This window comes from Anguilla rostrata, chromosome 8 (genome assembly GCF_018555375.3).
Source record: "Anguilla rostrata isolate EN2019 chromosome 8, ASM1855537v3, whole genome shotgun sequence".
NCBI lineage: Eukaryota > Metazoa > Chordata > Actinopteri > Anguilliformes > Anguillidae > Anguilla > Anguilla rostrata.
The window spans coordinates 15,852,843-15,871,356 of record NC_057940.1 but is presented as its reverse complement, the minus strand read 5'-3'; the positions used below and the strand labels follow the sequence as shown (position 1 = coordinate 15,871,356).

The window sequence follows — 18,514 nt, the reverse complement described above, 5'->3', positions numbered from 1 at the left end:
TTGGTTAAAAATTAATTTGCAAAAAAAGAAAAGTGTGAATTATTCATTCACTCTCTGTGAAATCAATCCAGGACACCCAGCGATTCTTATAGTTGTGGTTTGGACAGCTCTTCAGCCATTGTGGTCTGAGAGTTTTAAAATGGGCTTTCGATGCCATTAGTCTAACTGAGCCAATTCCAGCTAAGAGGTTTGTCCCCCCGGGTATCAGATCCCAAGGACACTTTCCAATCACGCCCTGCACCATTACCAGAGCAGTGGGCGGTTAACACATGCTGCAAATATCTGCAATTGCTGACATCCCCCATCTCTCCCTTGACACCCACTTTACCAGCTATTTGGCACAGGTGCCATTGTCTTGTGTGCAGTGACCATACTATAACAAATAAGAGATTATTGTACCTTCAACACACACACACAGCTGGTGCTTTCTGGCCACCTGTCCAAGAGCCACTGTGTCCTCCCTTTCAGTTTATATCACCGACATTCTGGGGGAAAATAGATACGGGACGTTTAAAAATGTCCAGTTCTTCTGAAACAAAAATGATGGTCTGTGTGATGGCTTAAGTAAGATTAATATAAATTTATAACATACCAAAATTGCTGTCAGGTTTGTCTTAGAGTAATCTTGTGAACTTTTTCACTCGGCAATAACTCCCCAAACAAATGTCAAAAAACGTGTGCCTACCTTATAAATACGCACGAGGAAACATTGTATACTAAGAAGGCTTATCTGCATAACTTCTAGCGGGCAGAAATTTCAGTTTGTTGGCGCTCTCGACACTACCCTGTCTATGTGCTGAACGGACGTTTCTTTGCACTGTGGTTTATGGGACGGCGTTCACTAGTGTCACACCTGTAGTTCAGGTTTTAACTGTCTGTACTGCAGCTAGAATAATAACACAGAACCGAGACTAAACTCAAAATAACACGGATGCCAGATAGGAGCCGTAATGACTTTGCATTGATTCTGAGTTCAATCAAATTTTAAAATATATAATACATACTTAATACAATTGTAGTAATAATACACGAATGACCCATCGTTTATGCTGGTCGTAACAATGACACGAATTTTGACTACGAGAGCCGTTTCGTGGCAAAAAATACCAGTGTAAAATGCATAGTAGCGTCGTCTAATAGTCGAATGTCTCTCTATACATTTAACATAATATCAGTAATGTATCTGACAACACAATCGCAGTTTATTTACAGTATCTGTTTAATGTGTTCAGGTCGTCCTATCCGCTTTCCGCGCTAATGCAATTAAACCCCTCCTGGAAGACGGACACAAGCGCGCCTGAAACCTTGCGCGTGGGGTTTCTTGAAACCGTCCCTCCTGGATTGACAGAATGCAGGCTCCGGAATGCATTTGAGCGGTGTAAGGGGAGGAACCCCCAGCGCTGACAGTTAAGTACAGCAGCCAATCTCTGCGCCGAAAAGCGAAGGTGTAGTGTCCGCAGACAGCGAATGACGAGTCGAGAACAAAGCCACAGGCGAGTGGACCAGTGGTGGAAGAGAACGGGAATAGGTGGGAAAATTGAATTCGTGAACATTCTTCTGACATATTAACTAAGTACAGGGGTCCAAGGCGCTGGAAAATCTTACTCGTCTTGCCAAATTATTTAGCAAATGTTTGTCAGAAGTGAGCGATACATATAATTCTTATTTAGTGCTTTGTGAAGACCAACGTGAAACTAGCGAAATGAAAGACAAAAACCGCCGTGTTTTATGTAGCCTAACAAGAGCCTGATTATTATTTATCTTGTCAATGTTTTTTTAGAAGTTTATTATCAAGCCTTGCTTCGTGGTTAACTAATGATTTTCCTAGAAATGCAACCAAGAGCTAAATCCCCGCAAGATGTATGTGCTTCGTTAAACCTCTTTGTCTTCCATAGTAAATTCAGTAGAAGTTTTTAAGTTATTTAAGTACTTGAGCCAGATAAAATAACAGAACAAGTCCAAAAAGCATCGAATCCATTTCTGTGGTACCAGATCTCTCAAATTAATTTTATTTCTATTTTATATTTTACAGAGAACTGTCGCAAAGATGCTTTACAAAGTAGCAATTCAATTGTGCTATTGTTATTAATATGTTAACCAATGGCAGATGATCACTCTAATTGCATTTGATCATCTATGTTGCAAGCTAGGTCTTTGTTTCCTACCAGTATACTGGATATATTTTATAAGCTGTGTATTTAGTAAGCATTGCTTCATCTCAGTGACAGATCAGCAGACTCCGTGTAGCAATGTCTATTTCTAGTGTAAACAGAATCCTTAGTTTCATTTAAATGCTTTGAATGTCAACACTATCTGTGAAGACAAGTGTTATAATAATATATTGAATACCTCAAGCAGGTATTTCTATTGGAGTTTGTTGATTGATCACAGACCCCTTATTGATCACAGACCCCTTTTTAAGGCTCACATGTTGAATATGCTGCAGCTAGCAAGCTTGCTTGTGTTATTGTAATGTAACCTCCTGATTTTTAACTAAACATATTGGGATTGATTTGCTGCATAAAAATTATTTATTCAAGCAGATAGCAAGATAAGTTACGTTATGGCAAAGACAAATGAATCAATTCAACCTCCAGTAGTACGTCTCTCTGTTTTAGACATGCCACACAAACAACGATGACGTGTTGCATCCACCACATGCATTATTTAGATGTTAACAAAGTGTTTGTGGGCAATGTTTGAGGGCAGAATGAGGATCCAATCGGCACAGTTTAACGCACACTGGTAATAGCAAAGTAGGCATATTTAAGAAATTCAATTTTGAATAATCTAACTGAACCATGATTGTGCAGGGTACACTATGTGAGCAAAAAAGTTGTACACTGCATTGAAAGAAACCCACAGATATTGACTAATCAGTTTACTTGCAGTATCACATTAAAGGCCACATTGAGTTGCTTGAGTTGCAAATTTGTAGAACTCCAACCTGCGTGAACACCACATTCTGCAATGAGAAAGCATTGACAATCTTTAAACGAAAAGTTAAAGTTTACCCGAGAAAAAAAAGTTAGGCTAGAGTAGTTGACCAATAAATGCCAAAGTTCCATAATCTTGCTGAGAAAACTAAGTGTTTTAGCAGGGTCTCACAGATCCAAGCCTCTGATCGCCAGAGCGCAGAGTATGGCCGTGCCCTGGCCAATATTAAAATGTTGCTCTCGGTCTGTCCATCTAATTATCCTGAGGTTTAATTGGCTCAATAAATCTCTCCCTCCACACCTCAGCAAATGTGTCACTGTGAGCATTCTGTTGTTAAAGGGTTGGAAGTGGGAGCAATGCAGGGCAGTTGGCCTGAGGCAAGGCCCAGATAGAACATACTAATCGGGGAATGTGTGCGCACAAGAATATCGAAATTCACACACGAAAATCAACGTTCTTTGAATCACATAACAGGCCTGAATTACATGGTTATGAGAACAGAAAGGTGTGTCTTATCACTTGGGAATATGCTATGCTGCAAAGAGGATGGTGGTGAACAACTTGAGTGAAGACAGGCTGTCTTTAATCACTCAGAACATACCCAGTGTAGAAAGAATGAGATCTCCTCAGCACTCACAATAGGTTGCTGCTATTTAAAAGGGTAGATAAGGATTAATTCTTGTTAACATGGCTTAATTAGAGGGATCAAAGCTGCAGGCTTATATGAGAGGGGCTTTTGAAAAGAAATCATTTAACAATTATGAACGGGCAACGCATTTCTGTGGAATATTACACAAGGCTTGCAAAATATTTATTAAAAATGTGTTTCTAAGCATAGCAAAGAGCTGAGACATAAAATATTTCTTTGATTGAAAATAAACCTTCTGTAGTGTCTTATTTTGTCGACTTGGAATTTTCAAAGACTTCAATAGTGCAATTTATTTTACTCTTGGGAAAAATTGGCAGTGTATTAAAATACCAGCTCTGCATGATGATTCTACTTTATTGCACAATTACACAATCTTATGTCCCAAATAAATGTTACATATTTTCCTGAGTGTTAACTTCTGTACATATGAAATGCTGTCAAAGCAAATTGCACTCAATATTACATACTGTACATACTGTGATTGTACAATAAACAGGCAGATTCAGTGCACACTCACACTGTCAGATCACAAATGACCTTGCATCTGCATTCAATGCTCATTTACAAATCTGTCACTAGGACCTTAGGGTTTGGATGCTCATGACAGGTGTTCAGCTCTGGCCCGAACAAATGTTGGACCTGTTCCACATCATGGTTCTGGGGCATAATCGGTGGCCATTCCTGTATCCAAGAATTCCTTTGGGGGAAAGGTATAGTACAGCCAGCCAGTCACTGGCTGCTCCTTGGCCCTTAGCTCTGTCTCTGGAATAACCATTTTCAAAGGAACTAAAACCCAGGGATAATGGTTGATCCGACATACAGTGCCAACCAATCACAAATTAGCTACCTTTGGCTTTAAAAGCACTGTGTGTACAAAAATAACACTCCCCTACATGCCATCGAGTTGTCCACTTGCGTACTGCGGTCTAGACTTCACAGTTATTCAGACGGCTGTGAAAATGATTAACATTTATTGAGGTGATAAAATAATGTTTATCAATTGTCTTATGAAAAGAGTGAAATATTTGGAAACTGGAACAGAAGAGAGAATCGGACGTCCAGAGCAGGGCTACAGAGTCCTAACAGATTTTGTGCTTTGTTGGCCTTTCAGTTTAAGGCTAATTTGCACATGGAACACCAAGTCACAGGACTCTCCTGGTGAATGTGCCACTGAAATGGAAGGAAAAGCAGCACTGGACCCAACAGTTCATGGGGTGCAGAGAGTGTGTTTACCCACTGGTACTTCCTTATTGCTGTGCTGCCAGGTGCAGTCTGTTCAATCTGAGCTCTTAGCCTTGTCATGTCAATTAATTTAAATGAAACCAAAACAACAATTACGCATCTCCCCTCCATAATTCTTTTCAGGGATCATGAGAGGCGAAGGAAATCCTTGTTCTGCTACAAGACCTTAACCAAAACTCAGTGCAGAGATACATTGGCGGTTTCTATACAAATGAATAAAGAAAACAGCTGAAGAGCATACGACAATCTTGTGTTATGTGTAGCATTATTTAACACTGTTTATGGACATTAAATATATATATATATATGGAATGTGGAGGGATTGGAGCATCACCATGGAGACTGAGGAAGGTCAGCGTGTTAAAGGAAACTTTGTTTCCTGGCAGTACAAATTAAGCGAGGCTGGGCTTACTCAGGCTTCTTAATCACTTCCCTGTGGTAGCTCCCCTGTCTCCTCCAGGCCTGCTCGGTGGCTTCTTACAGGGTGATTTAGGCACCACAGGGGACGCCTTGGTGCGAAGTACTCGTCTATTTGTGCCCACCAGAGGTGTCAGCTGGAGGTCACAGCCGCAGTGTGGTGGTGCTCTGTGTGAATCACAGAAGCCTATCTCTGACCATGATCCTGTTAATGAATGCAAGACTGTTAAAACCAGGACCAAAACAAGCTCATCTGAGATTTTCTGCAGTGAAAGCCAAAAATAAATAAATAAATAAATAACCCAACAAAAGAGATTCCCATGAAATGTGGAGATGAAGTGGGGTTTCCTGGTTGTGTAAGACAGCCTCACTTATTTAAGAGTATTAAGATTTCTAAGGATGTCAGTTCCCCACTTGTGTGATAGTTCCTTGCAGAAAAACAACTTCCACTTAACCGAATGACACTGTAATGATTTTGGTCCCAGGTTGATATCGGTGTTGTGATTCTAGAATCAAAATTTGAACACTCCAATGGACTGGCCGAAACTTGCTCTCATTCTGCCAGGTTACCATGGAAACGCTTGGGCAAGGTTATTGTTTTAAGTCAGATAGCTGAATGCCAATAAGCAGCAGCTGTTTCCTCATCAGCAGAAAGGGTGCCTATAATATTAACAGTCTGAATGTCCTCCCTATCATCTTAATCATGCCACCACTAAGGGGCAGAGCTTTTATTGAACTGAATCGTATTACTCCTAGATGTATGTTGCTAAATTAAAATGACTCGGTTCAGAAAGGTGAACACAGTAATTGCCTGTGACTTCTGTTTCTTCAAGATAATAATAATAATAATAATAATAATAATAATAATAATTATTATTATTATTATTTAAAAGGTAATAATGGGTCTTCAAACATTGTTTTTCCATATCTGATGCCTTTGCTTTCACTTTACCCTAACATTGATAAAAGAGCAGTGTGCAAACTGAGCGCAAGACTCAAGCAGTTTGTTGCCAGACTACCTTCCTTGTTTGTCTTCATTAAATCCACTTTTTCCTCCCACACATATTTTTAATACACACTGACAACTTTAACCAGTTCAACCAGTGGCTGTCTGTTCTTTAATTTTAAATGATTTACTTAGCAACGCTTCTCACTCAGGGAGAATAATACTTATGCATTATATAACCCAGAAGTGTAAAACAAATTTCTGGAGAGCCTTTGGTATGCTGATACTTATTTCAGCCAATTGAATGAGATTATTTGGTCCATGTTAAGTCTTAGATATTTAGTCCTTTTCTTCTGTGATTCATAAGAAATATACAATATTCTGTATCAATGAATCTATTCATTCTAGACAAAAAAATGAAGGAGTTCCAGACAAAGTAAAGAGCTCACGATAAGGACTCAATCAACAATTGTTCTTAACCTTTGAGTCAAAATGATAAACGTGTATATATATGAACATCGTTTAGAGACGTCATTGGATTGCTAAAATCAATGAATCAATTAATTGTGAAAACAAGAAAAAAGTTAATTTATTTAAGTCAAAGTTTTGAGGTAGGGTATACTTCACAGAAGCAACACAGGGTAAAAGTCTTTGGAGAAGATGGAACACATTCTTCAGCTGTGCTTGGTAATTTTATTTTCTACAAGGTGCTCTAGTTGAAATAAATTGAACCGCCCCACCTGAGACTCAATGGTAGGCCCAAATAAGCCCAAGAACATGATTGGACTGCGATCTCTGGGCATGTGTGTCCTGCATAGTAACTGTATATCAGTACCAACACGGGAATAAATAAGCTAAACATTAATGTGTGCCAACACACGACAATGTTCATTAATATCTCCATCGTCAAGCAGCTTGTTAATTCTAAGCATTGCCCAGCAGTCGTGATGAGTAAAATATCTCCAAAGCAGAGGAATCTGCTTCTTGTATTATAACTGAAATGCACTTTAATTTGAAATAATGTGTCAAAGTTCTATCAGGGTTCCTGTACCAAGTATGCATCATCAAAATCTTATTCCAGTGCTGATTGCAGCCTAGTAATATTTTACTAGTTACTTTTTTATTTAAGCATTGCTGAAGACATGTATTCATATAACTCTACTTTCCTCTGACAGTCTTTGAGCAGATATTGTTGTCATTACGAGGTGACAGTGCTGTATCAAAGTGACAAGCTAAGGCCTTTTACAGAGTTGTACAGTTGATACTTACTCAGCTGTTCGGATTTGGAAAGGTATTTTAAGGTGCCATTTTTGTGTCAAAACAAACCGTGCAGTCTGACAGCCCCGTTTGCCATGGATGGTGAGTCATCAGTCTGCCTGGGTGAAAAAGAAATATCAGTTTGGAAAGGACAATCCCAGCAATCTTTGAACAAATGTTATTTGTCTTTATGTTTTTTCAAGTCCTGTCAGTGATTTAAAAAAAAAATAAAACACTTCTTGATGCTTGGATGTTAATGTTGTACGACATTTACATTTACTTGCACATTACTGATACTCAAACAAGCGTCTCGGTGCTGTCTGAAATACATTGCTGCACAGATCTAAATTAGTGCACCCATGCACAATAATCAAAGATTGTGTTACTGTCCAAATACATATGGACGGCACCTCATATACTGTTCTCCAGCCAGGCAGAAATTAAAGAAAGAAACATTGGCTTGCCTGTTTGCCTCCTCCAAAAAAAAAAAAAAAAAAAAATAATTTCCATTTGTATCTGCATCAGATAGTTCACATTAGCTAGCAGTGATCCCATTAACAACGGGCCCTGTAACCGGGTGGGAATAATGGCTTAAGTTCTGCACGAGTCACAATGACTCCATTTTTTGCTTTGAGTTCCCAATAAAAAATCTCTTTTTTTCTCTCTTTTTATGCTTATTTCGTGCTAGGTATTATCCATGCTTTTATGCTTGGTTTTGTCCGGCTTCCACCTACACGCCTTTCAACGAATAAAGGTTTGCGTGACCCCCTGTCTGGTGAACAAACCAGGAGTTTTAACACTCATGAAAAACACCATCCACTCACCTGAAAAGCTGTGCGATAATTGAAAACTTGATTACCTGCTTTGCCACCATTAGTTCATGACAAACACTGACTATGAGTTTGTTTTGTTACTGCATACATTCATGGCTAGAAAGAGTAGTATACTGAAAAACAACACTATTGGAAGGAAACTGATAGCAATTGCATCTGAAATGCAAAAAACGACCCATCATCCCAAAAGAGAAATCTTCCATTTAGCTAATTTTCATTAAGATAAGGAGCTAAATATAAATGGTACATTGACAGAAGCAAGATTATGGGAGAGGATATTTATGGAGATAAATTATCAAACTAGCAGAGAACAAAATGGTCTTTAAAATGGACAGCGAGAGATAGAGAGAGAGAGTGCACTGGGCAGAAACAGGATCTGAGTGTGTCAGTGACAGAGGCTGACTACTTGTCTCCTTTATCAAACATCAATAACAAACCACAAGCACCCACATTTTCACTATCCAGTGACATCCAAATGAATTGAATGTATAAATAATTCTTTTTATTCTGCTTATGGGAGATGAGAACGTTTTAACAACAACAACAACAACAATAATAATAATAATTTCCTTGTTTATCTTATCATTTTCAAGCTGTATTTTGCCAACAATTCCAAAAGTTCACATTTATTGCTGATATATTCATTTTTATATATTCAATGGGTAATTCGTAAGACATGGCTTATGGTGAGGGTAGCCATTCGTCCCGGCTCGGTTCGTGAGAGTCACTCGCCAAACGAACGCGAACGATCTCTTCAGGACCTTAACTTTATCCTGCCGAAAGGATGTCCAGCTGTTTCTGCGCACCTGTTTCTCCTTACAGGCAAAATGGAAGCAGATGGAGCTCGGAGCAACATCGAACCAAAGTCGTGATCGCAGCTATAAGAAAGACAAGCGCTGTTTGTATCGGTAAAAGGGACGTTTATCGCATATACCGCACAATACATTTATTTCCATCCTGGTCGCTTTTAGTCACGTTCCACCCACGCATCTGTCCTCACCTGCCACCTCCAAGCTGTCTCTCGCCGCCATTCCAGCCAATTGTTGTTCCGCTTTCTATCAATAGTTGGATGCACATCAAAGGAAAGCACAAGTGTCAGAATCAGCCATTTGTACAAGGAAGAAACAGTTGAAAAATCAATGCGTTGCTTCTAGTCCATGTACAGGGAGGAACCCCACAAAACCTGATGCAACTAGACACTTACAGTAAATTACATGATAGCAAAGAGTCGATTTCATCAGTGGTTTCTTCATAATAGAATGTACGATTAATTAAAAATGCAGAACACAGGTTTCTTTCACTTTGTTCCCTGAGGTACCTTGTCTATCACTACATAAAAAATTTCTGATTGGCAACATTAAAATCTGTATCTACATCTGTATACACAGGCATTCAGTTTAATGATGCAACACTGTTAAGAAGGGGGTTGTGGGGTTTTTCTTAAATAAAATGTAAAAAAAAACAAAAAAACCTTCAGTTCATGAATGTCATCACAGGGTTGGGTGTGAAATCTTCCACCAAGCTATTGGATGCATTTGAGAGGAACCTGTCAATGCGTGTTTCCCGTGTGTAAACATCATTCATCAACAAGGCAGGAGGGGGCAGAGCCCCTTAAAGCCCCCAATTAATCACTGAGATGGAGCATCGGCCTAATTATTTAATCGATTCTTCATTAGGTCTACAGCAGCAACTGACTTACAGCAAGATGATGTAACCTGCCGTTAAAATGGATAACACACAACGCATGCAATAGTGGGGCAATTTTGTGTAAAAATTCATTAGAGCCCAGTTAATGCTAATCTATCTTTTTCACTCTTTTCACTGTTTCTAGCAGAGCCTACAGCCTTGAATAACTACATGATCTGCAAAAATAAACAGATGCCTCACCCCCCACCCCCTATCCCCCCTACTCCCCCCCCAAACCCTTGAGGGGGGCGGCTTTTTAATGTGCAGATGAGAACACACCATCAAGGAGGTTGTTCAGGTGAACAAGATCCAGATTTAAAAACTACTGATTATGTGTTGAGTGGAGTCAGTGAACCAAACTCAGAATACAAAGAATTTCTATCAGTGACAAGGACCCTCTGATTCAATATGTATTTTCACTTAATTTTCTCTGGAGCAAATCACAGAGTATTAAAATTAATGTAATATTTCAATTTGACTTATTTCTGTGCTTCATTTGTTTTCCAGTGATGAGAGTCTGTTATTATGCATATTATGCATTTATATAAGCAATGCAATAAAGTATTAAAAATGATTGTTTTGCACATATAAGATAGAACTTTACTGCAGGGTCTGGACTTGATAAAAAATTGTCCTTAACTGTACATCACAAACAAATACAAGATTTAGCTTTTTCTAGAAAGCAGTTTGTCAACAAATATACATTATATTTCAGAAAGAGCAAAACAACTTTTTAAAAGTTGTATGATGTATGATGATAAAAATGTATGATCTGAACATGCTAGTCAATTACTATCCAAGCTAATTTTTCCCTTTATACCTTAGATAAACATAACCTATGACAATCTGTTGCTTCTGTTAACAAATTTAAGTCTTGACTGTCTTTGGACACAAATCAAAGGTCTTCAGGGTTAAGGACATGTCAAATAGTTATGCAGTTGTAATTTGAAACTACACAGATATTTTTCCTGCTTAAAGGAAGTTTGGATAATGAAGTGAACTGTATGTAGCACCAGAGGGCCACAGTCACTGTCACTGTATGGCAAGCCCCATATATCTCTCCAGTGAATATAAATAAATCATTTCACACACCACAGTGAGCAGGAATCAAATTTCAATCAAAATAATTTAGCCCCTGCCAAAGAAGCTAAAGGTTCGGCAGAGGAAATGAATTCCCTTTGATTGTGATGAACCATAATAATGGTCTTGCTCCATTAATGCACTGCATAATTCTTCCCTTCTAAGACACAAGAGGGTTACAATAAAAAATAATGAAAGCACTTTGCAAGCACATAACTGTGGCAGTTATCTCTACTGAAAGAAGTGCTGGTTCAACCTGTGGAATTCTGGCATATATGGGTGATTAAAACAATACTTTCTTTAAAAAAAATCTAAATTGTGCAAATACTGGCCTCATGCCTGATATGTATGCGAGAGACAATTGCAACAAAATTGTCAGGGCTTTTTACCACCAAACCATTGAATTGGAACAGCTTTTCCTAATATACAGCAGTAAAAAACATGCACTTATGAGCTGGGACTTAAGCATGCAGATCAGGTACATTCATGAATTTGCAGTAGTACTCCCAGGGAAAGTACTGTTATTTATTATTATGATTATTTTATGATTATCATAACGATAGGGATTCTTATTATTATAGTAATAGTACTATTAGTTTTACTAATAAGACATGTGGCAGAATAGTTATGGACTACAAGTATAGTTATCAACAGTGACTAATAAAACGAACCAACAGCATTACCTTGTTAAAGCATATTTCCAGACCCTTGGTTATTAAAACAGATCATGCATAACATATGCATACATCAGATCCTGTCTAGCACCATTTATTAAAATGGCTCGCAGACCTGGGGTACACGACAGGCCTATAATATGGCACTGCCTGTACTGAGGTCATTTCAGCTTGACTGGCTCAGTTGATTTTCTGCCACAGGTCTCCTCCAGCATAGTGGACAGGGTTCTAAAGCATCAGGTCAAAGCTGAAGCAGAAGAGATGGTTCATTCCCTTGGTTGTTTCTTGGAAGTTAACGAGGGGATAGAGTGCCTTACGTGACCCGGCTTAAGCCATCTGTGAATTGCAGTAATTCAAGATCAGTGCTGTCTGTTTATGTCCCCACAGAGGCGGAGAGATAGCCAACCAAAATACAAGAAGCTCTGCTTTGCATTGTGCTAAACTTTGGACCATTTACCACATAATCAGCATTGGTTGTACAGAAGAAAAAAACACAACCTTGCCCAATGTTCTCTTGTAACCTTATTGGTTCCACATTGCTCCCACTGCAGTGAACATGGAGCCTGGGTTGAAATGTTGGATGACTGCCAGACATCAATAAAAGCAGGGCGATTACCGACAGTGACTTTACTCCCTCTTCCTTTCTTGCTTTCTCATTTTCAGCCTTGTTTATTGACTTTTTCCCAATTCAAATCTAAGGCCCATTTAAATTTTATGAATTTTTCAAACATAGCAGGCCATTTATTCATTTGCATTTTTAAAGCAATTTTCAGATTCATTTTTACATAATATCCATCTACTTTCACCCTATTCCTTTCAAGAAGGACTTACAAACATAAATCTCAGGACTACATAAGTGTAATATCCCAAAGAAGGCATAGAAGACCAATTCAATAAGTGTAAAGTTTTCTGAATAAACCAACAATTAACATAAAAAATGTAAATATATATATATATATATATTTTTAAAGGGGATTTTGTCTAGGTAAACTAAAACACTGCCATTGATTGTAAAAACAGACACTTAGCCCCTTCTATAAAGATACATGCAGCTCAAGCACAGCTGATGATAGCAGACCGTTTCCTAAATTCTGTAATGAAGAACCCTTATTTAAGATGTGCTGTACTATTCATACATTCACCATCTTCATTTTGAATGAGATAACCCTGTGCAGTTTGGAAAGGCAGAGAAAAGCAACCACTGAGCCACTGGTGTCCACTTCATTAAGAGCTTCAGCTTAGAGCGGCAAAGCCTGGGACAGCAGGATAAATGGAATATGCAACCGATGCTTATTACATTTTTTATTACCAAGGTCAGAATGTGCATGAATTTCTTATTTCTCCTCATTATATGCAAAGCAAATCAGAATTAAACAAGGCAAAAAACTGGTTATAATTCCTGCTGTAACTCCCAATTCTTGTTTCTTCCATTTAGTTTTTCCCATTCATTAATGATCTTTCGTGAGACCCTTCCTGTTTCCTGAATACCGCAAAATGAATGCCCGTAATGGCTTAATTTCCCCATGTGCGCAGACAGCGTACATAAAATAAACACTCAATCTATACATCCTCTGTCCGTCTACAAGTTCCACGCCCATCCCAAGTACGATATGCGTGCAGGCCACGGCTCGGTCCTGTCCAGTCTGAGAAGGGCGTTGTGTTGCGGTGAGAGAGAGTGTGCCGCCCTGCTGTAGCCGTGCCCTTTCCTAAGCCTGCTAGACCGAATAGTTGGCACGCGTGCGGTGCCGAATTCTGAGAAACGGAGATGTTGAAAATACGAGAGGCCAGATTAGAGGGTACACATACAAGTCTGTTTGTTTTGTTGCCTGGGACTTGGCGAGGACCTTGATCGCGCCTATTAAAGTGATGCACTGCCACCTTCTGGGAAAAAATTAGAACAACATTTTTCTAAAAATGGTCTCCTCCCACCTGTAAACTTGTTGGGTTTGGCAATATTAGGAGTTCAGAATATTTTTTAATTCACACATATAGACTACTTGAATTACATACTTTAAAATTGCAATTTAATTTAAGTTCAGTACATGTTTGAAAGTAGAAACAATTGAGTATAGTATGGGATTTGTTTGAGTTCAGTAGGACTGAGTTTAGCGTGTCGATTAAGCTAAGGGCTGTGGGTTTGTAAATATCTTGAACACTTTGTACAAATGGCGATGCAGGAGCTGCACATTATTTACGGCAGCATGTCGTGTATATCTTGATACATGTAAAATCTCAGCATGTGCCAACTTGCTGTCAACACACAGATCCAGGTAAAAAAGGGGCTATGGTTGTGAAACCAATTTGTAGTTTTTCTTAGTGCACCGCAATTACGACGTAATTTAACTACGAAGCCGGATGAAGAAAAGCGCAAACGCGACGGAGCTCACACTTGGCACCGCAGCGAACTCCCTGATGCGTCAGGCCCGGGTACCTCCGGGCATTCCAACACAGAAACGACTCGAGGAGGATGTGCAGGGGTGCACACAATCCTGTCACAGAGCGGGATGAGTCACAGCTGCGATCAGAAGTGCTGCCAAGAGATAATTTAAATCTAGCTGCTCCTACCGTCTTCCACTAGACTGCATCTCCGGGCGTTCTCATATCACAAACTCAATTAGAAACAGAGGGACACTGTGCTACACTCAGTAATGCCCTGAGGCACAGATACATTTTTCTCTTTACTCTTTACTCTTTCTGCCTGCTATTGCACTGTTAGCCAGAAACCATTATGGAACCAAAGCTGAATTGCTGCCTCAGTCTTAAAACCCCCCCAATACATACAATTACTGCCTGTCCATTTACCCTCACTGTAAGTATGAGCTATTCAGACCCTGTATACATGCACATATGCATGAGGCCTGGTTAAATAGTGATCAGAGATTACTCTAAAATGCTTCACTATTTTTAAAAAATTCTACATTTTCAGGGTCATCAGCAATAACAGGTTCTCATCTGCACAGAACAATAGGCTGTTGAACTGCTGTTTGCTCACACTGCAGTGGATGATGAAAAACACATCAGTGCTCATCCAGACAATCATCTAAGTTTCACTGATTAAAGGGGCCTGTACGTGCGAACATGTGAACTAAGAATTGACTGTGTAAATGACCTCAGATATAAATATCTTCTTATTACTCCTTAGAACGACAAACAAATCTTACAGGCTACATCTTATTTCAACTGTCTCAGGAATGTAGTAACAGTTGCTCTTGGTGACACAGTGGAACAGGACTCACAGATCACCGACCCACAGGTGTGGAATCCTGTGGAACCTCAAAGGGGTGGACAGGCACCTGCACACGACGCCCTGTGGGAAATAAGGGCGCGTCTTTTCAGGAGCAACTGCACAGATTTTAGGTACGGTTTGGAATGACCCAAATCCCCCTATAAATGTTATGCATTTCTCTTGGCAGCTTATATAAGCTGAATCTGCAATTTAGTAGGCGTATGGAAGCTATAGAACAAACCCTGTGATGCTGGGTCTCAAAAGCCTGCATCTAGGGATTCTGCATTTTGATTTATCAATAAATCTGTATTGTAGGGTTAATAAATCTTGACCACTCAAGGCCCAGCCAGGTCTGGCATCAGACACTCATGACAATTCCACACAATCTGGTATAAAAAGTGAATCAATCAACCCTGGGAATAGGATGGGTCTTATTGAGCAAGTAGATGATAACTTTTAAATGGGTCGTGAAATACAAAACACTGAAAATGGCTAATCGTTCCAAAAAAATAATAAAACCCCTAGCTACCCCTGCCTCCTTGCTGTTTTTCCATAAAACTCAATGGGTGTCAGCTTAACTTTATCCCTTCTTATTTTGATTACATGGGAAGCAGTTGTATTTTACAAAGCACTTGTTCACTTGTGGGGTATAGTGAGAGTTGCTGATGAGCGGCAGTGCCACACTGTGTTCAAAAAGAGAACACTGACCTCTAGTGGGGAATATTGAAGATATATTTCAGGGACTTCTGAAATGTTCAGTAACGTACGCAGTATCGGTGCTTTTACTTTTAGAACGTGTATTACCGATTACATGATTAAATGCTATCATTCAGACAGGTTTTAATCTTCAGCCTACCACCTGGGTAATCAATAAGACCTCTCATAAGGCGATTAAGCATGTAGTTTAACTTCTAAGCTCTCTGAAACAGAGATCACACTCCCCTTGAATTCACACAGCAGTTGCCTTGACCAGAAACAGCATTCCCCAAGGTGGATAATTCTCTCATGACTTGACAGATAAGATGGGCATGGCTTTTGGTCTGACCATTGATATTGGCACAGTTAATGCTATTAATGTCCCTGCTATGTAAAAGGTCAAGGACAAGGTAGAATTAAAGACAATATGATGATGATGGCCTCAGTACTATCAGCCTCAAAGTCTTCGGTCTTCATTCTTGCATTTACCCCCCAGCTTCAACTGACCCTTTTTCTGTTAAAATTAGGTTTAAAAATGAAAAACGTATTGAACACCCATATCACCAATGTGAAAAAGTAATTGCCCCCTTAAACTTAATAACTGGTTGCACCATCTTTAGCAGCAATAACTGCAACCAAACGCTTCCTATAATTTGATATCAGTGTTTCACATCACAGTGGACAAATCTTAGCCCAACCTTCTTTGCAGGACTACTTTAATTCAGACAAATTGGCAGGTCCTGTCCCAGCATCTTTATTGAATTCAAGTCTTTGGACTTTGACTAGGCCACTGCAAAACTTTCATTTTGTTTCTTTTCAGCCACTTTCAGATATGGATTTGCTTTTGTGTTTTGGATCATTGTCTTGGTGCATAACCCAATTACACTTCAGCTTCAGCTTATGAACAGGTGACTGGACATTCTACTTAAGAACGCTCTGGTAAAGACGAGAATTCATGGTTACTTCAATGATGGCAAGTCCTCCAGATCTTGAGGCAGCAATGCATCTCCTCACCATCACACTACCACCATCATGTTTGACTGTTGGCATGTTGTTCTTACTGTGAAATGCTGTATTTCCTTTATGCCAGACATAACAGAACCCGTGTCGTCCAAAAGTTTAACTTTTGACTTATTTGTCCATAAAACGTTTTTTCCAAAAGGCTTGGGGTCATCCAGGTGCTGTTTTGCAAATGTGAAATGAGCATTGATGTTGTTCTTGGTTAGCTGTGGTTTCTGCCTTGCTACTCTCTCATGAATCCCATTTTTGCCCAGTCTCTTTCTTATTGTGAAAGAGAGTCATGAATACTGACCTTAGCTGAAGCTTGATAGGACTGCTGTTCTTTGGATGTTTTTCTGGGATGATAAGTGACTTCCTGGATGAGTTGTCACTGCAGGCTGGCCACTCCAAGGAAGATTCACCACTGTTCCAAGTGCTTACCATTTGCAGATAATAGCTGTGATTCAGTGGAGTCCTAGAGCCTTAGAAATGACGTTGTAAACCTTTCCAGACTGATATATTTCTACAACTTTTTAAATCTCTTCTGGAATTTTCTTTGATTGTGGCATAGCAAGCTTTGTGGTGACTACTTGTTTTGTGTTTACTCAGTTCCCCTTTGTCTAATATTATATTTTGCAAAAAGATCTGAAACTATTTAATGTGACAAATATGCAATAATAGAAGAAATCAGGAAGGGGGAAAACACTGGCACTGTATCTATCTTCCATCCCAAATGCATTTTTCTTGACAGTGATGTTTCACCATCAGTGTCTTGGCAGAGTTTTAATTGTATGGAAATTGACTATGTATTTTAAAGCTCCAGTAATGTATTTTTTTTGTCACAAAAAGTTTGAAAACTGCCAAAAATCATCATTCATTGAATGGTCTCATTACAAGGCATTGATATAGAGTCAATACCCAATCTTTGAGGGAATCCAGTAGGACTGAACCACTGTCTACCATTATGCCAGTCACTAACCTCCCTTCAAAGGATGGACATTTTTACCTTCCATCATACCATTCATCAATTATGGTGTGAAATAAATATTTTTACAAAATATTATTGCTTTGTATCTAATAAAGGATGTGCACTTACTGCACTATGAATATCATAAAATATGTACCACAAAATTTCAGGATTTTTTAAAGGTCCCAAATCCAAACTTAACATGGCTTTGATACATACATTTTAATATACAGCTTTTGCAACAATTTGAGAGTAGTCAAATTGATGCCCTCTACTGACACATTGTAGAAAGGTTTTTGTTTTATTTGATCTATTCATTACTTTTTACAGGCATCATGAAGAAAGTACCTGTACCACCAGTGCTATGATTAATTTAAAACATCTAGGGTACGCTATTATCTGGTTTTTGGGAGGAACGAGCGTCAATCATCTTTTTTTAAAAAGTCAAAAGTGTTAAGAATGAATGGAGTTCCCTGAAAGGGGAGGGGACATACGCCCCCCTCCCCACCTTCACCACTAGCCCCTTATCAATAACGCCAATGCAACAAGTACACAGATGCCTGTAAAGATGTAATAGGCAAATTATTTTACAGCTAAGAAATGATGATAACGGGACAATCATGATATAAAAAATGAAAAGAAAGCAAATTAAAAGGACTAAGATAATGGTGACCTTTCCTTCCTGCTGCTAGCCTATATCTGACATATATAAGAATGCTATCCGTTGGGGTGTAAAACCTGCCAGGCACACCAGTCAAAGTCTCCTCTCATTGTTATCAGATAAAGAGCAAATGGACCTTCAGATGAGCTTGTCTCCCCCATTCGCTGCTTCTGTCTCTTACTTACAAGCTTCTTTTATCTTTGCTTTTGAATTTCACTTGAATTTACCTAAATTGCCTTGAATT

General features: G+C 39.1%; 1 long non-coding RNA gene across 4 annotated transcripts; it reads right to left on the bottom strand.

The window, feature by feature from the left end:
• Nucleotides 1–399: 399 nt before the first annotated feature.
• LOC135260942 (uncharacterized) lies at nucleotides 400–17,214 on the bottom strand. 4 transcript variants are annotated; one of them, XR_010331784.1, is made up of 5 exons: nucleotides 16,956–17,214; nucleotides 9,282–9,336; nucleotides 7,461–7,567; nucleotides 5,241–5,450; nucleotides 400–485 (listed from the first exon to the last, which is right to left on the bottom strand). It is a non-coding gene; the product is annotated as an uncharacterized LOC135260942 (long non-coding RNA). The 4 variants fall into 4 exon arrangements; XR_010331783.1 differs by lacking the exon at nucleotides 400–485 and having other exon boundaries at nucleotides 3,836–5,450; XR_010331786.1 differs by lacking the exons at nucleotides 400–485; nucleotides 9,282–9,336 and having other exon boundaries at nucleotides 3,837–5,450.
• Nucleotides 17,215–18,514: the final 1,300 nt, after the last annotated feature.